The sequence below is a fragment of the Ixodes scapularis genome, unplaced genomic scaffold (genome assembly GCF_016920785.2).
Source record: "Ixodes scapularis isolate PalLabHiFi unplaced genomic scaffold, ASM1692078v2 ptg002596l_1__unscaffolded, whole genome shotgun sequence".
Taxonomy (NCBI): domain Eukaryota; kingdom Metazoa; phylum Arthropoda; class Arachnida; order Ixodida; family Ixodidae; genus Ixodes; species Ixodes scapularis.
Genome location: NW_024610256.1, coordinates 221568 through 247639, shown reverse-complemented (window position 1 = coordinate 247639; position 26072 = coordinate 221568). Strand labels below are relative to the sequence as shown.

The window sequence follows — 26072 nt, the reverse complement described above, 5'->3', positions numbered from 1 at the left end:
TGAATTAAGCGTAAACGCCATTCGGATTAAGCGGCTTATAAATAATTTAAAAACATAACATAGAACCAAAGTTTTCAAATCTGTTTGAATTGTCCGGAAGTACAAAATATCCAAGCTTCAATTATTGTGAGCCTATTGTATCAATCACTTTCTGTAGCAACTTTGCGCTTAAAATCGCAATACAATGATTTTTAGGCTAAATTCATTTTTTCGGACTGCTCGATTATTGTGAGTTTTGCGCTATCCCCATCGAGTACGAAATATTAGTCGGTGACTATCAAACTTAAACACAATGGTTACACACCACAGGTCCCGAGGACCATGACATCAATGAGCTGGCTTTCACCTTGTTCAAGGCAGCAGCGGAACACTATGGGCGGGACCCCGGGTCGACGCACCGGCCGGCTCATGGCTGCTGTCCTGTACCCCGCACGGCACTGCGTGTGGCTTAACTGGCCAAGCAGAGGGCCATCGCATGACTTTTATGAGGCGCTGCTAGCCATTGTAAGTATATTTTTTGACACTCATGTCTGGTGATGTACTTTGGTGCTGTACAACGGAACACATTTGGTGGCAGTTCAGTCTTGCCAATTAGGCCATTTTGAAACAGAACACATTTAGTGGTGGCTCGGTTTAGGTTTCCTGGCTTGGCAATCTTGCAGCAGTGTCTAGACTCAACACAAACCTTTTTGTACTTCATTGTCAGGGATAGTGTAATTTCTGCAATACTGTCGAAGCAACTTCTGCACGCGAACAAGATGCAAGACGAAGCCACATGCTTGTGCCCAGTGCTTGTGCCCAGTGTACTTCACGACATACCTCGGCGAAGTCACTCACGAACTCGCTCACTCACACTCACTCACGCTCACCGCGTCATGGTGAAGGGCTGTGAATGACTTCGTGAACTCGGACCAAGTCGTGATGTGAAGGGGACGTGACTTCGTGAACGCGGAAGGAGTCGTGATGTGAATGGGCGTGACTCCGTGAACGCGAAAGAACCCGTGATGTGAAGGGGATGTGACTTCGTGAACGCGGAACGAGTCGTGATGTGAATGGGCGTGACTCTGTGAACGCGAAAGAACCCGTGATGTGAAGGGGGTGTGACTTCGTGAACGCGGAACGAGTCGCGATGTGAAGGGGAGTGACTTCATGAACTCGGATGGAGCCGTGATGTGACGGGGAGTAAGTAAGTTTATTTCCCATCAACACTGATGGCGGAGGTCGAGAAAAAAAGCTGTAAAGTACAGCTTGACAAGGTCCTCGACCTCCTACATAGGCGAAATAGCAGAGGCACAGGGAAAAAAAAACACATACAAAAAACATATTTCATACCAAAACATGGTTCAAGGTGAAACAAGAGGACACTATAAAAGCACAAAATGCGTACTAAGCAAACAAGGAAAAAAAAGATATATATATATTTAAAAAAAATATATATATATTACATGAAAGATGAAGTGAAAGATGAAAGACCTCGTGAACTCTAACGCACCCGTGATGCAGTGGTGAAGGACTTCGTGACTCTGGTGTATACGTGATGTGATGGTGAATGAATTCGTGAACTGAATTTGTGATGTGATGGGGACTGAATTCGTGAACTAGGAGTCAGGGCTCAAGAGATGTCGGTATGGATTTGCTTGCGTGTGCGTACTCTTCGCGACTGATAGCCGACGTGACATTTGGTAGTAGGGGTGGCCTGGTAACGTTTGGGGGAAGCAACTGCAGGGGGCGTTTGCTTTGGAGGACTTTGAGAGAGGATGTGACATTTTTCGTGTGCGACTGTGCGCGGCTTAAGCGCGAAATCGGAAATGGGGAGGGGACTGTGTATTGTAGACGAAGCGGCACCAGCGTTTCCCAGATGGGGATTGGGGGGGGGGGGGGGGGGGGGGGGGGATGTTTGGACCGGCACAGACTCAGCGGCGACTCCAACGAGTTTGCGGGCCTCCGCTCCTCTGCCCCGATACTGCGGGCGTGCGTGCCCGCGTCGCGTAGTGCACGTGCAGCAGGTGAACATTAGGGGGGCTTTGTCTGTGCGCGGCAGACGTTTGAGCCTCCTGCATGGCCGTGGAGTTTCGTTTACGCGGCGCGGCTTGGCGGCTCCTTTCGGTGTGTGTGTCATTGTGTGTGGGGGGCAGGGGGAAGGTGTCGTTTTGCCACTGTGCTATTCTGCCACGGGAGGGTTTCTCTTCGCGTTGCTTGCATCTGCGTGCGTCCGTGCGCCCATGTTTTCGTCTTTTGTAAGCGCGTGCGTGCCCGCACCCCTCAAGGAAACACAAATAAAACCGTCTTCCCGGAGCTTTTACGCGAGTACTGGTGTGACCCTAACTGGACTATACAATGTTTGTTTTCTCGCTCTCGCTTAATAATGCTTACATGTATTCTATGATGCTGGTAATATGCGGCATACTCTCGTTTTTATCCGTCCACACGAAAAAGCGTGCGCCGGATTTGATCTGTTTCGGCCACTTCCGGATTTTTTTCAAACGCTATTTAGCATCTAAAATCTCGGGAAGGCTTGACGCTATCCTAGAAAAATCACGGAGGTTTACGGGCTTTATCCATATGCCAGAGAATTATGAAAATCTTAAAAATGTGAGGAAGCAGCCGATTGGCATCACGGTTTGTCGCCCACGTTTCCTAACAAGCGCGCGGACGTGTCCGTTGCAATAACAGGCGGAGAGGATTTTACGTGCTCTCAGGCGTTTAGGTGCGGGTTTCGCTTGGTGCTGCCGATAGTAGTTTTCATCATAGTCGTGCATATGCCCGAGTTCTTGAATTCTAGGAATACGAACAGAGTTCTTTGATTTCCGTTGAACATGAATATTGACTAAAGAGGTTTTTGTTTCTGTTTATTTGAGCAAAAGTCAGCTACTGGCACGATACTTGTGTGTAAAAGCTGGACTCCATCAGAAAATATGCGACGAACACGTGGTGAAACTCAATCCACTAAGCAGCCTAGCCTTACTCCGTGAACAGCGCTTCGAACGCGAAGGCGGAGTACGAGTGTTCAAAGATTCTTGATAAAATGACATAAATCTTTTCCAAGGGGGGAGACAGATAGTCCGTCCCCCTTTCTCAATTTATCTCTTTTTTTATGCTAGCTAGTTTTGCATACGAACCACATAGGCCACATTTTGCTGGAGTGCTTTTCATTTGAAATCGAGACCACTCTTCTTACATAAGCGCTTAGACATTCGTCTCCTCGTTATTTTCCTGAGCAAGTGGCTCGTTCAAAGGTCTACTGAGTGTTTTCAACAGCGTCGGAGCGATACGAATGGCTCTTACTTCGATCGGAAGCGAGAGCCCATCACACAGGACCACAAGCAAACCGCGATTGCGTTGTCATCACCGTTATCCTTCCGTTGCAAGCAGGCTACCAATGAAAAACAAGGTGCGCGGTCGAGGTTGAAGTCAAATGCGAAGTAAGTGTTTATACGACGTGCAAGTAGGGGTACCAAAACGTGTCTTCCGCGCTTGCGAACGTTATCGTGACCCATTGAAAAGAATGGCACAACAATCAGCGGGAAACATAAAGGGCGCGCACAGAACGCGCGAAGACGACACAGAAAAGCGCGCGCCGTCATTGGTCAAAACGAGGTATAAATAGATGTACGTCAGAGCGTCTGAGGGGTAAGCAAACACACGAGGTGCGCAAAGAGCTGAATAAGCCTGTTATTTTTAAAACATAGAAAACTATTGAACCGGGCTTGCCGCGTTCCTTTAAACTTTTTCCATGCACGTCGCCGTGCTGTTCTGGGGCACGTATCGTCAGTTCACTCAAAGAGCTTTTACTTTCCCACGCTCTTTAGAGCCTGACATTGCACCTTTTTGTCAGATGAGCCGGCGATGTTCATTTTTTCTGACAGGCTGTGTTCCCCGTCTAGAAGTGTGGACTAGCTGTTTGCCCGTCCTCCCATCTTGCATTTCCCACCAGACCTTGTTCCAAAATGACCCTTCTTTTGTAACAAAAACAAAATTAAGAACCTGCCTCTATTCATCTCAAAGACTATGTTTGATGTTCGCTGAAGGCGTCCTCACTGGCTCTGTCTGCTTGAAGAAATCACCGGTTATCAAGGGGAGCTGAAGGAGCGAAGACGACCTCTGTTTCCTTCCCCTTAGCTTGCTTCTCTTTGCCAAGTCGTCTTTATATTCACTAGGAAAACGATAAACGGTAGGGAGTTCTTGTAGACGGTTCTTGTGCTCGGTAATGATACCCAATAACGATACTATGCAAGCACAAAGATGACAGAGGAGTAACGGCTATCCTTACAGGGGCGGTGGGGGTGGGGGGGGGGGGGGGGGATTTTCGGAACAATATACAAAACTCCCTAGTTTCTTAGACGTGTAAACAGGAAGTATAAGCACTTACTTAATTCGTCCCCAACACGCTCGTTTGTGATTAGTGCTTTTGTGTTTGAAGCTTGGGGTAAGCTTTTGTGTTTCAAGCTTGAGGCAACCTGTAGGTACAGTTTGACCTTGCCAAGTGTAGGGAAAAGTTCGCTGTTCGGGTTTTTCCTCTTACGTCCTTTGTCGACTCGTTGTGACCTGTTCTTTTTTGTTACGGGTTACGTGTGGAGTCTGTCGGTTTTGATTTTAAGGAGCATCTCTGTTACGCCCGACGCGCCACCACTGCGCCGTGACGTAACAGAGAGGAGTTCATGTATAGGCGAATATATCGCCGAAATTATGTTCCGGCTACACACGAACCAACGAACTCATCTCTGTTACGTCACGGCGCGGTGGTCGCGCGTCGGGCGCACTTCCGGTCTGGGGCTGAAGGCGAAAGTCCCTATGTGAGACGTGTATTCTAGCGTTGTATTAAAAAAAAAAAAAACCTGACAAAGACTTGCCTTCTCGTCAAAACGCCGCGACTGGGGCTGTACCAAAAGAGTCGAGAAAGGTTTGAAGATCAGTTTTCATGTGCTCGGTTTGTCCGAAAACGTGGATATGTGCCGTGAAAATGGAAAACCAGTCGCCGTCGGACCACGATTGCTTGGGCGGGAAGCAGTTTGGGTTGAATTCACGGATACTTGTTGTCATCAAATTTATTTGTTTTGTTCCGTCATGAAAGCCGGAATACCGCCAAGTTGTTGGGACCGCCCGCATGCGGACGTTCAGTGCGTTCGGAGCCCTCACCGGCCTGGCCGGAGCGGCTTGGTGGGCTGTGGACTTTTGACAAAGACTGTTCATACAAGGGAAAACGGCGCAAGAGGACACAGGGAAAGCAAGTAGAGGACAGAAAGCGCTGTGCACGTGTCGCTGTTCTACTTGTGTGTGTGTCCTTTTGCGCCGAGGTTCCTTTCATGTTTAGTCAAACGGAGCTTCGGATGCGTAGGAGTTTAACGAAATACGGAAACATGCCACCCACAGGTATCGACAAAGGTGTAGCGTGCCAAGTACGTTCAGCACATTGCGCTATTGTACTTATATTCAGTGACCGGTGAAGACCGCAGCGCAAGGTCTGCCTGCAGCGCGAGGTTTCTAGCCTTCGGGTCACCACTGCGCATTCGACTATTGGGGCTGGTATACGTTCTCTGTGCCTCGACTCTCGAGGCATGCGTATTCCGCGCGCCCCGGGAACTTCGTCTTTTATTGATTTTGTATGCATGTTGTTCTCGTAGACCTGCGTCACCAGAAAAGCACAAGCTTGCAAGCGCAGCGAATGCTCGGCGGAAGGGAGCGAGTGCGCGCTGGGGGCTTCGAACTGCAGTTTTAACCAAGTTAAGAATGCAGTTAGCTCCGCATTTTGCGTGAGCTTACTACAGTATAATTAGGGCTCCGCGTTTTTGAATAAACCCTATGAAATCCGAAGAACACTTGCCGTTTAAACTTTTGCCGATTCGGGTTTATCAAAAAAAAAAAAAAAAAAAACACGAATATTTGGGGCTGCCAGAAGTAATAACGCCGACAGGTCTTCATATTTCCCCGGAATTTACAACAAGCTTTACGTTTGTCATCGTTTCTAGTTGCAACTTATGAACTTATCCCGTTATCATAGAAACGAGGTAGCTTCTCTTACGACCACAGTCGAAGTCTCGCATATGAAAAGGCTGATTTACTAAATTCGCAAACGGCTGTTTTCTAAATTTAATTCGCATCACTGAAGAAGCCGACAAACTCCGAATTTAGTATACCATTAAAAAAAGCTCCGAAAAACACCCCGAATTCATTGTAAAAAAAATGCAGTGGCTTAGCTCGGCTATGCCAGGATATACGTAGCGTGAGCTTAGGTTCAGCTGGTTATTCTTAGCTTTCCTGGTTGTCTAGGATTAGCTTGATTATCATGCTTACTGCTGCTTCAATGCCACAGACGGTTTACGGATTATGAGACTACTTCAGGATCCGATGAGTTAAGCTTCTCCGCTCTTCTTATTGCGGAGGAGGCGCCGTGTAACCGAGCCTTCGGTTGCACATCCAAATATCCCCAGATGGTCCAAATTAATCCTCCGCTGAGGCGTGCCAGATGCCCGTCGTTGGTCTGGCCAGGTGTGCGCCGTGTTGTTACATGTATCAAGCAACCAAGCTGCCGCCCAGAACAACCGGACAGCGCGAGCCATGATCTCGAGCGGGTCCATGTGCGCGGCGCGTGCATCGGGGACTGACACGTGTGACGTCACTGCTCCTCGCGCATACGCAGCACGGCTCGCCAGAAGCCACGCGAAACTGCTCAAACTCGGCCAGTGTAGCCTACGCTACAAAATAAACTCCGAAAAACACGCTCCGATTCTATTCAAAAATGAACTCCGAAAACACAGTACGCTACCTATTGGCGACGTGAGCGATCGAAAGCGTCGCTGTGGTCGGCCTACCACGATTGGCCGAATGCTGACACTGACGTCAGAAAAGGGTGTCTCATCGACGGAAATAAGAAGAATGTAAGAACTCTAATTTCGACGGTGTTGGCAGTGTTGCTTTGAGAGCGCTATGAATTCAGGCTTCCACGATGCCCATTACAAACACCATCGAACTTGTTGTTCGCAAGGTAATGACGTCACGAAAGGTAACCGAACGAGGGCGCCACCGAAACATCTCGCCGCTAATTATACGAGTCTATGCGCAGCCAAACCCCGGCGTAAAACAACGAGCGCGAGGCGCGCGTGAGTCGCGCGCCTCGCCTCGGTTCAAAGCTGCGAAAAGTGGAGTCGACCGCCATCATTAGTTATCTCGACTGCATTTCGCTCAAAGTAGGTTGAGCGACACGAACACGCTCAGAAGGAAACATTGCTTTGAGGTGAATGATCCAATGAGTGGTTTAATTAATGATCAGGTGTACTCTGACCAACGGGTTCGAATAAAACACAGATTTCATTGCTTCGGCAAGCTGCAGGTCGCCTCCTTAAAGGGGCCCTGCAATGACTTTTTGACTGGTTTTAATTGGCACCGAACATGAGCGCACTGAACGTAGTAACTTAATCAAACTTTTCTTTTCTCAAATTTCGCTTTATTTTAAAAAGTTATAGGCGAATTAGAATTACAAAAACAAGCAAAAAATAACCTCCTTCGTGACGTTGTAGGTCCTGGCTTGAGTGGCCGTGAACTAGAGGAGAGGTAGTGAGCTCATCGAGCGTTCACGGTTTCCGCACTCCGGGTCAACGGCTCGAGAGGGCGCCACTAAAGCATATGTTGGATAGGCTCTATGAAGCGGGCGGCCGGGGCGGCTCGCATTGCATTTGCTGCGCGATTAAAGACTATTTCGGCATAACACTTCATGGGCCACAAACGACAGCAAACACGGGGTAAAGATCAGTTCAGAACGGGAGCCGCTTCGCGCTGCCATGCCGCCAAATGGCCAAATCGTCAGCAGGGCCCGCGCCGAAGGCCTTCGGAACGCTCGGAACCGGTGGGATCGTTGAGCCGGTATACGACCGCAGCGCCGCCGCGTACATCCGGGGCTTTTCTACGCTGGCCGTTCGTCGTAGCCTCATCCCACTAATTCTTTCTAGTATGCGCCGTTTTTTCCGCCGCTTGGTGGCGGGTATGTCGACGGGTCTTTTCTTGTTTCCGCACTTTATAAACTGCATTTGTTTCTTTTCTGATCTAAAATACCGAACAAAACCTTCTTTTATAAATAATTGAAACGGTTCGCGCCACTTATATTTTGTATTTCGACTACGTAAAAGCTTTTAGCGGCTCTGACCAGTAGTAAGCCTAGGACCAAACACGTCACATTTTGCGCGCTTTCGGTACCGCGGGTCGCCCTCGTCGGTGGAGGTGGTTTCCGCGCCGTCCACGCACTGATATTTAGTTACTCTCTCCGTGCCCGCTGGCTTGCCCGGACCCCAAGAGACGTGGAAACCTCAAAAAAGGTAGTTGCTTAAATGTGATTGCAGGGCCCCTTTTTAAGAGGTTTTTCAGGGGAGGCACTTACTTTTTTTTATTTATTTGTTTAACTGACATACCCTCAGGGCCATCGGCATCACGGAGGTGAGCGGGAGTTAGAAGAGAACAGAACAAAGCTGTACACTTTGGCGCTCAGTCTGAGCTGTATAGATTATTTACGGCAATTTTAAACATATAGTAAGTGGCAATTGTGGCAACAGATGTGGGAAGGTAGTTCCAGTCCACTGAAATTTTTGGGAATAGATGACTCTTGTTTTGGAATGTCTACTTTATATATATATATATATATATATATATGATGAAATCCGTGACAAAATATTAGACGGGTGATTCAGCGGTCGGTTGGGAAGTCTTGCGTTATTATGGTATCTCTTATGAAAGTGACGTCAACGCGCTATTTTACGACGCAAAGTGAGGTAGGCAATGATAGGCTGGTTGCCATGGATCATAATTATTAAGATAAAACACACAGAACAATTTTGTACTGATCGAACGACGGTTTAGTGAGCGAAACCTGGCCCACGACGTTTCATCGAATGACACTTTAGCGAATGGCGGCGTTCATTTGACCGAATAGATAAAATGGAGGCCGCCGCCGTCCTGTTTTTGAGCTTGCCGAACCTTTGGCGATGGACGCTCGAACTTGAGTTCATATTATTTTCCCCAAACTATAGCAAAGCACCCCTTGCTATCGTTCCGAACTGACCGCCTGGCGCGAACTGTTAGGATGCCCAGTTTGCCGCCCCTACAAATGCCTAAACGTCGACTCGCGTATGTGATCTCTATTCGCTAAAATGTAATTCGCTAAAACGTCTTCGTTCATATAATATGGACTCGTATTAATGTTTGTACGATGTTTCACAAAAATCGTGCACGCAGGTTCGTGTCTGTCTCTCCTTTTTGCCCCCTCGGCGAGCGGTCGTTGGCAAAAATATAAGCGCCTTCTTTTTTTTTTTTTTCGTAGAAAAAACCGTGCGCAACGAAAGTAAAAAAAAAAAAAGAAAAAAGACAGGTCAGAGGGTTTTGAGGGGATCCCCTCCACAATCACAACGCCGACAACCAGGCGAAGTCTAGGGAGCCTTCATGTGCGCTTTGCTAGGGTGATGCCATCCTTTGTAATACCGCTCGCCTACAAACCGGAAACAAGCACCTTATCTCACAAGTTCGGAGCAGGGATGTCAAGAAGCCGCTTGCTCTCCACAGCATCCGCGCACGATGAAGAAAGCGCGAAACAAAACGAAAATAAAAGAAACTGGACAACAAAACTAAAAGCCAGAGGGAACAAACTAAGTAAACAAAATGACAAGAGCAGGGTGCGTCGTCCAGCCCACCCCAATACCCCCCCCCCCCCCCCCCCCCCCCCCCACACACACACACACACACACACACACACACACTGACACACACATCTGGAGCCGTCAGCGCCGCTGCGAAAGAACTTCGAGGATGGCTGAGAGCCGGAGGCAGTGGCGGTGGCCGCGGCTGCAGGGGCCGACGCCGCTTTCCGTGACCTTGGTGACTCGGTGAATGGCTGTGACGGCTGTGACTCGGTGAATGGCTGTGACTCGGTGAACGGCTGTGACTCGGTGAACGGCCGTGAAGTCGAACCGGTCGAACAACTTCATGAATGGGATCAGTTCACGGACGTGAGGGGAACGACTTGCTGAACTCGATGAGCTCGTGATGGGACGGTGAGCGACTTCGTGAATTCAGAGTTGGCGGTGACGGGATGGAGAATGCTTCATGAACTCTGTCGGATTCGTGATGTGACGGTGAGCGACTTCGTGAATTCAGAGTTGGCGGTGATGGGATGGGGAATGCTTCATGAACTCCAAAGGATTCGTGATGTGACGGTGAAGTACTTCGTGAACTTGACAGATTCGTGAAGTGACGGTGAATGACTTTGTGAGTTCAGAGATTGCGATGACGTGATGGGGATGAGTTTGTTGTCCGGTTGAACTCCGTGATGTGAATGGCCGTGACTTTTGGACGTCGGTGTACTTTGTGATGTGAAGGGCCGTGAATATTAGACATCGGTGTACTCTGTGATGTGAAGGGCTGTGACGTTTGGACGCCGGTGTACTTTGTGATGTGAAAGGCCGTGACTTTTAGACGTCGGTGTACTCTGTGATGTGAAAGGCTGGGACTTTTGGACGTCGATGTACTTTGTGATGTGAAGGGCTGTGACTTTTGGATGTTGCTGTAATTAGTGATGTGATGGTGAGTGAGTGGGTTCGGAAATGCCGACCTATGCTTCACGAGTTCATTTTGGCGTTGCCACTCCACGCGTCCATGCACTCGCTGCACCTTGAGAGTCAAGTGTGCACCACAAAGCACTCCCGTCATGCAGCACTCAGGAGAGGAACGAGAGCAGACAACTGGGGTTTTTCGGCCATAAGAGACGGGAGAACCTAAAAAAAAAAAAAGCACGTCCCACGGGCAACAAAATCGGAGGAGAGCTGCGCTGTTCATTCTGTGAAGCAAGCAATCGACAACCTGTGCTTCATTTGCAAGTTTTTAGTCATTTTGTTGCCAGACAGACGTTGAATTACATCAGCGGATAAAGATAGGTTCAGAACAAATGTCAGCTACCGCGAGATCTGTCGCAATCCGTGCGGGGGTGAAAAGTTGGGACGTTAGTTGACAAACCTCGCCCGCCCCCCTGTCCATCACCTGACCCCATTCTGCGAATGTGGCTATAAGCGAGGGAGCGTGATCATGTGGCAAAAGATTCTCAAGTGCGACTGGCCCAAGGAGCACATAGTTTCCACAGCACTGTCAGTTTAGGGGTGCACGGAGGATATTTGTGCGTAGTACTGTAGAACCCACAGGCCGGAGTGGGCGGGGGATTGGCAAATTTCGTCCGAATGTTGAGCGAAGAGCATCAAGGGGCTAATTTTCCAAGGGAAGAGTGGTGATGTGCGGGTACAAAAATAAGGGTCCAAGCACTGTGAGCAAGAGGGGAGTTCTTTCTTCCTCCTCTTGAACTGCTAGCCGTATACTACCTTTAGGTCTACCCACTAGTCATTCCAACCAGAGCTCTGTGTTCTGACGTCCACACACATTCTCGTCTCCCCCTCTCCCTCAGTGTTTTGGTGCATACTCAAATGCTCTGCATCATTAGCAGATTTTTTTTTTTTTTAAAGGAGGGGGAGTTGTTTCTTTTTCAGGTTAACTTTTTCTTAATGAAAAATCAACATACCCCAGCTTTTCTTAAGAAGAAATTATTAGTTTTTGGTGACATAACAAATATTAGGTCAACAAAACAGATCTGGGCTGCATTTTGCCCGTGAAATAAGTATCTCCTTGCAAACTCCCCCTTCTCCCCTCTCCACCCCACCCAGCCTGACCTATAAATTCGCCCCTGCTCTTCATTGCCCTGCATGTTTAGGTCAGATATTGTTCCTGTTGACCTGATGGACTCCTTTGTTCTCTTCATTAATCATAGGTTCCAAACCGTCCTGAATCATGGACCAAGCCTTGCAAGACTTCACTCTTATGCCCTGTCCCTTTTGGTGGATCGGGACTTGCCATCTTCCCCTCTCGTGGCTCCCTGTCGTAATTAAATAAATTAAATTTTTTTCTCATGACAGTGCACACCTACTGGTACACGTCACAAAAAGAGTGTGGTAAATCCATTCCACAGATTACTGTGAAACATGCGAGAAGGTAATTGTTGTGTTCCGAGGCGAGAGGAAGGTCAAAGCCTGGAGCCGCAAACCAACACCCGTGAGTCCTTTACCGAACCTTAAGCATATCTGCCAGTCACGCGCATCTCAGACCCTCACGCATGGCCCAGCCAGCTCACCGTCTCACATGCCGCCAGACTTCGTCTTCTTTATACGACGCCTCCCCCTTTCAGCCTCATTGTCCATAGCGTTCCGGTGGTCGTGAAATTCTCCCACTTCGTCTTATGGTTGCTTGAGGATCGTTCTCCCGTTAACCGGCCTGCTGGCTGTCGCTGTCGGGAATCGCGGGCTGGAGATGGTGCCTTGTGCGTCGTATCGTTCCTTGGTTGGTTTCTACAAGGTAAGACCAAGGTGGTCCGGCCGCTCCCGCGTGAATCCACACTGCTGCATGTGGGTGTAGCTCCCTGCCATTTCTTGTACGGTGGCGCCTATTATAGTTAGACGCCTATCTTGTCTTCCGTTTCCTGTATCATTGCCGATACCTCCTGGAGTGTTGCCAGAGAGGTACGGGGCGCCGTTGGAAGAGTGGAGCGTAACTTCTGCCCCATCAAAAGTTCGGCAGGGGAAAACCCTTTGGGCCCAGGGATGGTTCGGTGGGCCAGAAGAGCTTATGCTGAATTCAAGGTTTTCTTCGCAGTCTGCACCGCTCTCTCCGCTTCTCCGTTACTCTGGGGATAATACGGGCTTGAAGCAAACAGTTCGACTCCCCACTCTCTGGCGAATCACCGGAACTTGGTTGAGCCAAACTGGGGACCGTTGTTGGAGCGGATGACTTCTGGGCAACTGTGTCTAGCGAAGTTCTGGCTGAAAACCTTGATAATGTCCTCTGTGGTTGTTTGAGGTATTTCTTCAAGTTTGAAGAACTTCGAGTAGTAGTCGACGATGACTATATACTTCTTCCCCCTGAACTGGAAAAGGTCCGTTCCAATTTCCTGCCAGGGACGATCGGGTAGTGGAGTCTGTAGAAGGGGTTCTGTATGTGGTCGTCTATATTGCTGACAGGTAGGACGGCGACTCACATTTTCATGTATTTTCGTGCTTAAGCCACGTCACCAGACGGACTCTATGGCTCTTGCCCGGCATCGGACAACACCCTGATGGCCGCTGTGCAATCGCTCCAAGACTTCTCCTTGCAGACTAGGCGGGATCACCAGCCGGTCGTTACGCATTAGTAACGTTACGCATTAGTAATTCCTGCGCAACCGAAAGGTCTGCGGCGAGACTCGCGAATTTGCTTAAGTTCGGAGGAAGTTTGTTCCTTGTCGGCCATTGTTTTTCGCAGTATTCCATAACCCTTGATGTGGTTGGGTTTTTGGAAAGCTCTGCCTTCAGTCTGGACAAAAATGAGGTAGAGGCTGGAAGGAGCTCCACTGTTAGCATTTCATACTCGTGAACCAACGTTTCACTGATCTCCACGGTGTGCCTTGAGTCTGTAGACTGGCGTGTGGTCGGTAGGGGTTTCCTGGAGAAGACATCCGCAGTGAACATCTCTTTGCCCGGTACGTGGGATATCGCAAAGTCATACTCAAAGATGCGCATCCTCAGACGCTGTAGCCTTGGTGTCATTTCGTCAAGACGTTTCGTTGTGAACAGTGGCACCAGAGGCTTGTGGTCTGTTTCGATGTGGAATCCCTTTCCTACCAAGTAGGTCCGGAAATGTTCACAGGCCCATACGATGGCCAAAGCCTCCTTTTCAACTTGGGCGTATCTCTGCTCCATTTGTGTCGTGGCTCTCGATGCGTATACCACTGGTCGTCTTTAGCCGTTTTCCTCTTGGAGCAGAACCGCCCCCGGTGCAAACGAAGACGCATCCGTCGACAATGTAAGTTGTGCATCCGGTTTATAGAGTGTGAGCACAGGAATCTTGCATAGGAGATCTTTGATGTTAAGGAATGCTTCTTCCTGAGGCTCGCTCCAGAGCCAGCTAGCATCCTCGTGTAGCAGATCTCGAAGTGGCTTGGTTTTCTTGGCTATGTCGGGAAGAAATTTCCCAAGGTGGTTGACCATCCCCAAGAATGATCGCAGGTCTGCCAAGCTTCCAGGTGCCGACATCTGGACGATCGCTTCCGTTTTCTTGGGGTCTGCCGCAATGCCCCTGCTGTCCAGAAGGTGGCCCAGAAACCTGATGCTCTTCCTGGAGAACTCACACTTTGAGGTGTTCAGGGTCACTCCGGAGTCGTGGAGGCGGCAGAGTACCAGCTCAAGATTTTTGTTGTGTTCCCTTTTGTCACGACTGAAAACTAAGATGTCATCCATATGACATACTTGTCCTGGGATTCCCTCTAGGATCCTTAGCATCTCCCGCTGAAAGGCTTCGGGCGCTGTCGCAATGCCAAACGGGAGTCTTTTGAATTGAAACCGTCCCACTGGTGTGATAAAAGTCGTCAGTTCCTTTGACTCTGGGGCTAGTGGTGCTTGCCAGTAGTCGGCATTGGCATCTAGTTTGCTGAATACCGTCGCCCCGGCGAGTCTTGCCAAGCTCTCCTCTACGGTTGGCATGATGATCCGCTCCGGCACCAGTTGCGGGTTTAGCTGTGTATAGTCCACGCAGATACGAAGAGAACTGTCTTGCTTTTTAGCCACCACCATGGGTGCGCACCATGCTGCGGCATGGTCGACTCTCAATAACGTCCATGTCTTGCATCCGTTGCAATTCCTGTTGAGTGCTGGGTAGCAGAGGTAGAGGTACCCGTCTCGGGTATGCGATTGCGAATGGTCTCGCATCAGGGTGAAGCGCGATCTTCTACTCCACATTCATTTTCCCCAGTCCTTGGAAAAACAAGGGGTATTTTTTACGGAGGTGGTCATACTCCGGCTTGCTTTCGGCTTTGACTTTGTTCAAGCTAGGTAGTACCTGAAGGGCTTCAATTGCAGGCTGCCCCAGCAGTGGGTGTTTTAGCTGGTCGGACACATAGATGATTTCTCTAGTAGTGCGCCCATTCCACGTTACCGTCGCTGTGAACTTGCCTAGCATGTTCAGCGGAGTGTGGCCTGCTCCATAAAGATCCGTCCCTGTTGTCTGCAAAGTTGCAAACGTTGTCGCGTCGCACATATTGGGAGGGATAGCTGTGACGTCCGCCCCCGTGTCCACCTTGAATGTGATGTCTTGGTTGTTTACTTTGGCTGTAATGTACCAGGCTTCCCCTGGTACATTGCCCGTTGCTTGAGTGTACCAACTCGCCGAGGAAGACTTCATTCAGTCTTTGTCCGTGCTCTTGTATACTGAAATTTTCTCGAGTGTGTTTGGAAAAACAGACTCTCTCAAAGTGGCCTAGCTTTTCGCAGGCGTTGCACTTCTTGTCTTTTGCGGCACATTGAGACTTGGCGTGTTTCCGTGAACTGCCACACCATCGGCACGTCCATGGCGAATTATTAGACAGGGCTTAAAGAGGCAACATGTTCGGACGTCGAAAGTCCTTGTTCTCGCTTTTTGTTTTCGGCTGTCTTCTGAGTTCTTCAAGAACGTCGCCGTCTGTCTTTGTGCTGCGTAGCTCAGTCTGTTGGCGCTTTACCGTTTGATGATCAAGCTGCCGTAGTCGCGCGCTGCAGTGTAAGCTTAGCATCGAGCTGGAGTTTCTCGCTTAGTTTCCTGTCCAGGAGTCCGACGACAATGCGGTCCTATATGAGCTCGTCCCGTAAAGGGCCGTAGTCACAGGTATCCGCCAATCTGTACAATGCCGTGATAAAGAGCTCCACAGGCTCGTCCAGCTCTTGCTTTCTAGAATTAAACTTCGCTTTCTCAAAGATGACGTCCACCCGCGGAATGAAGTGTGTGTCGAACTTAGTTTTGACTATGTCGTAGTCGTTCAGCTCCTCTTGTGTCATCTCGAGCGAAGAAAGGACATCCTCTGCCCATCGCTTAGATGAAGGTTTTCACCTTAGTTAAAGCGTCACAGAGATGAAGCCCCGAGATGATCCGGTAGCGGTCCCACTGAATGATCCATCGCCTTCCAGTCCTTCCAGTCGCTCGGATTCCTGAAATCTAGCTTCTCCGGTAGCTCGACCGCAAAGGGGTTGAAGAAGGAAGGTCCTCTGCTGGCCTGGGAGATTGAAGCCCCCGAACCGTCTGCGTTGCTAGTCATGGCGTAGATCTAGCAGCGGCTCGAATCTTCTTTGCTGGCCGTTCGGTCGAACTGCAGAGTTTGGTGCGGCTTCTCAGGTCCCGAGAAACGATGGAGGATTGTTCAGTATCCCACTGCTGCCACCATGTCGTGTTCCGAGGCGAGAGAAAGGTCAAAGCCCGGGGCCACAAACCAATACCCGTGAGTCCTTTAACGAACCTTAAGCGTATCTGCCAGTCATGCGCATCTCGGACCCTCACGCGTGGCCCAGCCAGCTCACCGTCTCACATGCTGCCAGACTTTGTCTTCTTTATACGACAGTATTTATACAAAAGATGAAGCTCCGACAAGTTTGATGAAAAGAAGATAGCTATCCCCGTTTAATTTTTCTTGCCACCTTAGCATGCTATGCCCGAAGTATTTCAGCTTATCATGGCATTGACTTTTGACCATTCACACTTTCAAGGAAAGGCTATCAGCAAGAAGGGTTCTCAGGTCTGTTCTGTTTGCATTTAATTACTGAGAAAAGGTTTATGCGGAGTGCAGGTTCTGCTTTTTTTTGCAGGGGTTGTAGTGACGTCGAAATGCCAAGCTCTGATTGAAGGATGGTGGGTACACAATGCTAGCTGCCTTCAGGTCTATCCACTATCCTCCAATCAGAGCTCTGCATTCTGACATCACCACAACCCCTGCAAAAGAAACGGACGAACTTGCACTCCACGTAGACATTGCCAAGTGTATTTCAACACGTCTAAATGCCTAAACTTTAGACTATTTTGTCACCATGATTTTAATGAAGTTTTTCTAGGTAAAGTATGTTTTCCAAAGCGTTTCCAGGTGCTACACATAAATTTAAAGAAAAAACATTGACTACATTTGTCCTCGGAGTTTTTACAGAACACACATCGCTATCACCATCACTATTTTTATTTTTCCAAGATGGCTGTTTTGTTTCGTGAACGTGCTGTGACTTCGGCGATTTACTTGATTTACGAACAGCACTGCCCAATCGGTACGTTAATTTTGGTGACTATTTATCTCTTAATATCCTGGGTATCTTGTATTTGTATAGAAAGTAGTATTTAAGGTTGAGATTGTTCGTACAGAGCATTAGCTGGGTGGGTCGACTCGTCTGTTCTAAATTGCTTGTGTTTGCCTTTTGTCCACGTTTCTTTCCCTTCCAAACCCATCACACACTCTTGTTCATTTTCCTGTTTTCATTACCTAAAAGTTTGCTAACGACAATCATATTTTGTATGAATCCGGACAAGTAGAAAGTGGCCATGCAGCTCTACCTGCACTGTTCTGTTTATGTTGCGCAATTGCAAGATAGGCTTTTACTGTTTGAAAATATTCTTTAACTTATGGCGTTCTAAAATATTGCTAGGAAGCCGAGTTATGTTCGTAAAGAACATGTGGTTAAGCAGGGGTGGATAGTACTTGTATTGAGATGTTTCCGCATGTCCGGAAAGTATCCTTGCGGGGCAGCTGTCAACAATGCTACAAGCGCGAGCATGTGGCCCAGAACAGTGCTTGCACTGCACGAGCGCGCATGCTTGGCAGGGATGCTGAAAGCCCGGAGCTGGCGCTTGTAGCTTTGACTGCCTCTAAACCGAAGCTGAAACGAAGTATACTGACGAGCCGAAGCGGGGCGGTAATGTTGGAGGTATGAAACAGAATAGTACCCCGTGTTAAATATTTATTTGTTTAGTGGTCTGCTAGGCATCACTGAGGTGCGTTGTTTGGCTGTGTGCCTTTATTTTATGCTTACAGAATGTGCTGCACCTACAACTACTGCTCAGTTTCACTCGTGCAGAGGTCTACGACAGTTGACCGAAGACAATTCCATAGAAGCATGTTTTCGAGAACGGGACCATTTTATCGAAGCTCAGTTTACAGCAACATTAGTTATTGAAAAAGGATGGCCATTTAGTGAATCTATTCAATTGGCATAAGCAAATCTGGAAGCCCCTAAATGCTAGCGCGATTCACTGAGGCGTGTTTGCCTATGCTTCGAGCACTCTCTTCTCTCTTAGGCTGTAAACCAGGCAGAATGTAATTGCAAAAATGGCAGGGTTGTGACATGCACAAAACATGTCCATCATATTCTGAATGTGCTGGCCGCCCAAGCGAGCGATTCGCTGACTGGCTCGGCTTTACCGTCGGCCAAGGCAGAGCAAGCAGTCGAGTTCGGTGAATTGCGTTTTCCTGAATTTGCGAAAAGCAAGTTTGTTGCCATTTTCTCTAAACTGTGTGTCTTTTTGAAAGGATTGAATAAAATGGGGGTTTCTAAACTGGTGCTTGAGAAAATAGGTGCCTCCACTCAGGCCCTACATGGCAACATTCTTAGATCTATCAGTTGACAAGCTCCACAGAAAAGCAGCATTCGAAAACAGTTCTCTGTTGCTGGCATGCAAGCAGGTATAGGTAGATAACATTCCTAGTGCCACAGCGTCAATGCCTCCATGGTCAACAGAGAACATTTTTTGAACGACGCTCTTTTTGCATTAAGTATTGTGAAGACCTTATGTTTATTGTAAGGTATTGTGTTATTGTAATAAAGTCACTTTCCGCCGCAGGTAATGTGCATCCAATGTTTCACCGGATCTGTCCATATGACCATATGACGGGCCGATCGTGTAGCAGGTGCCATTAAGCGGATGCACCGCTAAAAGGCGTCGGGCGTTTTCCGAAGCTTGTCAACTGACCTAGATCTAAGAACATATGTACACACATTGCTACCATTGCCAAGCGGGTCCGGATATTGTTTGAGATCTGCTGTTTCCAAAAATGTTTTTTTACATCGTTCACACGTTGGTCAATAAAAGCACATCTTTTTTCTTCAGTAATATTGACTAACATTTCAGCAATCAAGGAAGTTGACACCGAAATGTTGAAAGCAATAAAGAAATTAAAGCTGGGCTGTTTTTGGGTCCAGATTTATCTTCTTTTATTGTTAAAAACAGCACCGATTTTGTTTGCCCCATCATTGAAGCATGCATATCCCCAGATTTAGAAATTAGTTTCTGCACACTTGAATACACGGTGCCATTTCTTCTTTCTTGGAAGAAAGTCGATATTTATTTCGATTTATAGCAAGCTTTTGATAAGATCAACCAGAAATTGCTTTTGTAAAAACCGTTATTGTATGGTGTAGCATTGCCACATTTAAAATGGTTTAATAACTCTAGCAACTCGCAAGATGAGGACAGTAGGGAGAAGCTTCCTACTTTTGGCAATGCTTCAAGCCCGGGCATTTGTAAGACACGCCCAGACGTTCTCATTCCGTTAGGGACTATATCTAACATATCGCCCAAATCGTGTTCGGGTGTTGAATAGACTTGTATGTTTTTGTACTGACCTGGAGGACTAAATGTAGGACAACAAGAATTGCAGGGAGGAGCCTCCTACATTCGGCAATGCTTTGGCGTCTTGCAAGCCTCCAGAATGCACACGCAGACAGAGCATGAGAAAAGGCGACAAGTGCTTGCTGGAGGCTGGGCGCTAAGAGATGCCCTGCGTTTCTCATCTTGTCGGCGACTATTAGCACAGAGATGTTCTCGTGGCATCTTTTTTCATTCACATCAGAGGCAGTTTGATACTTCAGCACCATGTTCCAGGTAAGAAAAAAAAAAATTTTTTTCATGCAAGGCTTGTCAAAATATTAGGTGCTGGAAAATATCAGCCATCCACATTGTCCTTATTGAGAACTCTACTCTATGTTCATGTCCTGCGGCCTTATTGAAAAGTACTGCAAAAGAGCGCAAGCATGCACCTGATCTCGCCACACCAGTCTCCTCCTGGACAATAAATTCTGCTTGCTATGGTCACCAAATGTCAACAGATGCACATGCCAACACAGCGATTGAAGCCAGCTACCGCCACTCCATCTTCCAAATGTAGTCTCCTACCAATGCAACAGTAGCTTGGGCTCCCAAGCTATTCAATCCCCCCTGCAAGTGGTTGTATGGCATCCCTTCAATTTATTTCTAAAATTCTATAGATTTTTTTCACCCCGTCGCATGGGTGCTGCCATCTTGAAATCATGTCACATAGCCGCCATAAGGTGGCTTCAAATCGTCGCGCCTCCCTCCCCTTCGCCAACACGTTGCATTCGTTTTTTCGTTGAGTTTTACCGCAATTTTACAGCGAAGCTGTATCTGACTCGTTGGTAAGTTTTCTTTTGTGTCTGTCAACAGAACAGTAGTGGACAGAAAAGCATTGTGCGCTCCTTGTCTTCTATCGTGTAGTTTTGACGCTTGTATTTTTCAATAAGAAAACCACAAGTGTTGGAACCACATGATAGATTAGGCGTGCACAATGCGAAACACATAGTGCTCCCCGCATGCGTCTCTCGGTAAAAATTGCGGTTTCATAAGTTGCCATGGTAACGGCACCATACAGTCTTTCACATAGGCCCTTTCGCTGTTTACAAACATGAATTGCTGCTTGCGTCCCAAGCGACTTCTGATCGCACAGTCTTTACGAGTCTGTCGAGTTTGCTTATGTCACCCATGCTAGAAAGTATAAATGCTACACGGACAACAAGGTTGGAGATTTAATGAGGGCATTCGGCTGTACAATTTAATGTCTTGGAGGAGGAAAGTTTGTTTACAAAATATTCGAAACTTATTAACATACTGTAAAGGACTTAAATTTTGCAAACCGCCTACATTTCGTAAAAAATAGGTCACGCGAACGATTCTGGTAAAACGTGAATACATTGGAATTTATATTGAGATTCCACCGCATCGCGAAAATTAGAACCCGCGAATTATTCCAAAACTTCAGCTTTAACGTGAATTGCGAAATATTGAACCCGCAAAAAATAAGTCGTTTACAGCATCTCCCATTTCTTCGTTTTTTTTTTTTTTGGCATTCACCTGAAGAATTGGTGGTTAAACATTTCATCGACATTTCAGGCAGCTGTCTCAAGGTGGGTTTTGTTCATTCCTTCTGTGAATCGGAAGTTCGCTGGGACGTCAAACTGGAGCACCGCCTGGTGGCATTTGCAATGAAAAGGGTCTTTACAAAAAACGTTTTGGTATAGTGCAGTGGGCAATCGTTGCAGTGATACCACAGCTTCGCTGGCCAACTAACTGTCTTTACAGTGTGAATAGGAGCCCCAATTTTTTTTATTTTTTTTGTCTTGCTTTGTGAAGTGTTGTCTGATACTTATATTTACTACCTAACTGCATGCCATTGTTATGCGTGCAACTTCTGCACATTATTTTATATATGCACCGTCGGGGAAAGGAATCGGCGTTAGCACTGGCGCATATAGAGTATGGAGAGGTCCCCAAGACGGACAAGGGTTGAGAGGCCAATTATTTATGACACTGGAAATTTGCTTAAGTGTTAGTTGTGCAATAAGAAACACAAGGTATATTTACACATTTACGATCTTAAAGAAGGCTGCAAATATGGACAATGCAAGTAGTCACTTTCTTGAAAGCATCGTGCTCTGCCTTCATAACGAATCCAAAAGTTACTTTTGATTATATGGGGGAATCATGATTGTAGTAGAAACATTTGTTTGACCTATTTATGAATTTAAATAAACTACAAATAATTTATTTAGACACACAGGGTTGCCTCCCGGGGTGAAAAACGTGTCGAGGAAAACTTGAGTGCCTGGCAAAAGTGCCCGAGGCACATAATGCACGACGCTGAAGAGACCATCATCATGGAAATCGCTCGGGTGCAGCAATGTCGATGCCAGATTTACCCTCGACGCCGCTGAAAGAGCGTACCTGTTAGTGATGCAAAACTATCAATAGTAGCGAAAGTAGCCAGAAATCTGACACGATAGCAAAAAAACTATCGATAGTCGACTATCGAAAAACTAGACACTACTATCAATAGTCGACTGTCGAAAAGCTATGGATAGTACTATCGATAGTCGACCATCGTAAACCTATCGATAGTACTGTCAACTGTTTACTATCGATAGTCTAGCGACACTAATTTGCGTCGCTCTCTTCTTTTTTTCAAATGGGACACCAACTAGCCCAAGCACTTACCATCCCAACTTGGTTCAGTTTTCAGTGATGATGAAGACGGGAGTTTGGGCGGAGAGGAGGAAGGGAGGTGAGCGGCGGTGCGGCATCTGTGTTCGCTCTAGTGGTGCAAAAACTATCAATAGTATTGATAGTCAATTTATTGATAGTTTTGAATCACTAGTGCATGTTCAAACAAATAACATCTGTCTACACAAATCCATGAAGGGGTACCTGGCAATCGAAGTCTTGTCTAGAAGACAAGACTTCGATTGGCGGGTTTGTCTCTTATCGCACATAACACAGCCGCGAGCCCACTGAAACCAAAAACCAACCAAACTAAAGCCATTCTATGGCACCATGTGTGTCAATGCGGCAGTTACCAGTCAGGTAACTGCCGAGATGAAAAGGTCTATAGGAATACCGAGTTTGTGTAAAAGATAGCACACCACGTCCAATTGAGTTTAGCTCTTCCTCACTCGCCAAAGCGAGCACGTCGGCAAGCTTGCGCAAAGGTAGCACAAGAGAAACAAGTGATACACACTAGCGTACATAATTTCAAACACAAAGAAAACTTCGTAGCCCTTATTGCCGGTAGCATTTCTTTCCAAGTGTAAATGGGCGAAGACCGATGCCATGATCTTCTGAAAAACTTCAGACATAGCGTGCCTAGCAGTTAAAGTGGCGAGAAAAATTAAAAACTGAGGAGATTCATTTCCTTTCTACCAAAATTTTTGTATCTTAACCTTTCAGTAATCACCCGACATATTTCAGAGTAATCTGAACCTTGGATTAACCACACTCTTTGTACAGTGGAATCTCATTAGTCCAAGCCCTCTTAATGCAAACTCGCAAATAATTCAAGCTAACATGCAGGTCCCATCCTATATGTTTCTAGAAAGGAAACTTCCGGTAATTTAAACTCGTACAATGTTTTGGTCCCCCTCGGGTTCAAACTAACAATTGGAATGTAAGATGTGGTCGGCAGGCTATGCGCATTTTCTTAAGAAATACCAACAATTTATATGACAGAAAGGCCTGAGGGGGTGGGGGACAACACTTGATCCAGGCACTGGGCCTAAAGAGAAGTTCCATCTTGCAAGGCTTGATCCATGATTCAGGGCATTTTCAACCTATGGTGTATGTAGAGAATGAAAGTGCCTACCAGGTGAACAGAAACAGTATGTTATCCAAACATGTAGGGCAACGCAGAGCCGTATATGTAGAGAGTTTGGTCAATGGGAGGCGCTGGCAGTCAGGGCGTGCGGCAGAGTCGGAAAGAGGGCTTGGCATGCTCTCTTGACCAACCAGAAGCCGAAAAGAATCCCCTAGCGGTGGTAGCGGCAAACAGTTCTGATCAAAAGTCTATGTTCGTATATGGTTTTAATAAGCGCATAAGAGTGAAGTGTAGTAACTCTTTGTGGTTGAAAATAGGGTGCACGTGTTGTTTTGATCATGATCATGCAGAAAGATTAAGAAACGAATGCGCCGCACAACTCTGTTTTGCACGAACAGAGTGTGACCGTTCGGACGGCAGATTCCCGGCCCTGGGTGCTTGGCGTAAGGATTATGTCGATCGTTCCGCTAGTCGCACTCTTCCACCATCTTTTTGGATTAACGTGATTGAAACATCGCATGTACCATATTTTCAGCCGTTGAGAGTTACTCCAATGCAGTTATCAGGTTTGTTTCTCGCGACCACCGCCAGGGTATTATTTCCGGCTTCTGGTTGGTCACATTTAAATTTCTGAAGACGCCCTGGAACACGCCCAGTCCGCTTTCGGCCAATGGCGCCTCTTCATTTGTCTCCTATACTTCCCAACGAATGGCCAAACTCTCTACATTTACGGCTCTGGGGCAGCGCACAGTAGTCGAGTATACAGTAAACTCTCACCTGAGCGAACGTCAGTTTAAAAAATATTTCGGCACACGGGAAATACCACACACGTCGACACACGGGAAATACCGCAAAAAAATAAAGCAGACACTGTCACGACTTTACAAGGTAAAACCGGAGGCCAAGAGCGGAAGAATCGACCCCTTGCAAAACGTACAGCGCCACGACGGCAGGGAATTTCGGGAATCCTCGGTACAGATCACGCGCTTTCTCCTTGCGACTGCCCACGTGTCCCGGCAGCTACCGCCAGCAGTTGTTGCAGCCATCCCGCCCATCAGGGAATTTCGGGAACCCTCGGTACAGATCACGACTTTCTCCTTTGCGACTGCCCACGTGTCCCGGCAGCTGCCGCCAGCAGCCGTTGCAGCCATCCCGCCCATCCGCCAAGCCGTTTGGCGGCGTACTGTATCTGTAACAGCGTAAAGGCATTACGACAGGTGAGCTTATTTGAATACGTTATTCGTCGTAACGGAAGTGTCACCGAATCCACTTATTTTGCACCACAAGCAAGCAAGCAAGCAAAACTTTACTTTGTGTAAGGGCCTACGTCTTGGTCCGGACGGTCCGTCCGGCGCACGTCTCGCGGATGGATTCCGCAAGGGGACTGGAGTGATCAATTAGTGCTTCTAGTGCGGTGGGTATGTCAATGCCCATGGGTAGGGCCAGCCATTCCTCCCAAGAAATGATGTGTGAGAGGGTTGGGGGAAGGGTGGGTGGGTTACGAGACCAGTAGGTATGGGGGATAAAAGGGTATTCTCCGCATTTTGGGCAGGTGGGGGAGTCTGGTCGTTTGTAGATGTGGTGGAAGATGTAGTGCAATGGAAGAGAGTTGGTCTGGGCTTGCCTGACGAGGGAGGATTGTTGCCTAGACATGGTCTTTGGAGGGTGAGGGTAAATGGTCCGCTCTTCACATTGTTCTTTTAACCTCGACTTCCGCAGGCTCTGCGAGCGTTCCTTGTTGCGCCTGCCGAGTAGATAGCTGGCCATGACGAGACGGGACCCAGGGAGTTTTCGAGCGTGAGACGATGGGCTGTCTCATTACCCTCCACGCCTTGGTGGCCAGGCGTCCATATGAGGCGGAACTTTTTGTCCAGGTAGCGGACATGTATTTCACAGACTAGGTTATCCGTTTTAAGTGTAAGGTGTTGTCGGTGTAGTTTCGCATTCTTCCAAATCGTCGATCGTTAAAGGTTTTGTGAAGGTTTCGGAGCAATGTGTATTAGTGCGTGTGTTAAAGGGCAACTCCGCTTCATTTTCGATATTTAGAAAACTATGTAGCTCTCTTCAGTATCATATAGGAAGACCCCATGTCAAATATTACGATCTAATTCCGTCTATATATTTATTAAACTGGCCAGCAAACCTTCAAGGGAGCCAAGTGGCCGAAATCTGCCAACTCTAGCATGCGGCGGGAGGCGCAATCATCAGTGCAGTCAATGCCACGGAGTTCAAGTAGCTGACAATGAGCCACTATGGCTACATCATTCTCACGTTTCGTTTGTTTTTACTTCTCGGAGCAAAATTGAACGATGACGTCATGAGTTTCTCCTCCCGGTGTTGGCTGAACAGCGTCCACGTGGATGCGCTAGTTTGCATTGCCCTGCGTGCTCATCAGTCTGTTTCTCCGCTCCCCTTCTCTTTCGTCTTCTCCCCTTCCCCCTCTCCCCTGGGCCATCACTGTCCACGCCATGCGAAGCAACCTGCCCGCGTCGCGTGTCCTGTCCCTCGCCCCCGCAAGCGTCACAAGACCATGTGATTCGACGTGACGTGGCCATGACTCTGACGACGTGAGACCAATGTTGCCTGACGCAACCGAAGTTTCGGTTTCGGTATCAGCTGTTGTTTAAATTAGGATTACACAAATAATATTCCACATTTCGCGAATCCGAAGATGTAGAGCTGTTTAGTAGTGCTTTGTGAAATGGAATCGCATGTAAGCCTAAATTTTTCAAAATTGAGCGGAGCTGCCCTTTAACGAAAGCTATTTTGCCATGCGTGACCTGGTGACTGGCATCAGCAAAATACATATCGTGATTTGTCTCATGTAGGTAGCATATTCGCTTTTTGTGGGCTTTGGCGCGGAGTT

The 26072-nt window shown here is 47.7% G+C and overlaps 2 long non-coding RNA genes across 2 annotated transcripts; both read left to right on the top strand.

Annotated features, from left to right (window-relative positions):
- The first annotated feature begins 445 nt into the window (after window positions 1-445).
- On the top strand, window positions 446-11927 carry LOC120842631. The gene is made up of 2 exons (XR_005715979.3): window positions 446-504; window positions 11789-11927. It is a non-coding gene; the product is annotated as an uncharacterized LOC120842631 (long non-coding RNA).
- A 5096-nt stretch (window positions 11928-17023) lies between these two features.
- On the top strand, window positions 17024-18384 carry LOC121047151. Its single transcript, XR_005798466.1, has 2 exons — window positions 17024-17102; window positions 17864-18384. It is a non-coding gene; the product is annotated as an uncharacterized LOC121047151 (long non-coding RNA).
- The last annotated feature ends 7688 nt before the right edge of the window (window positions 18385-26072 follow it).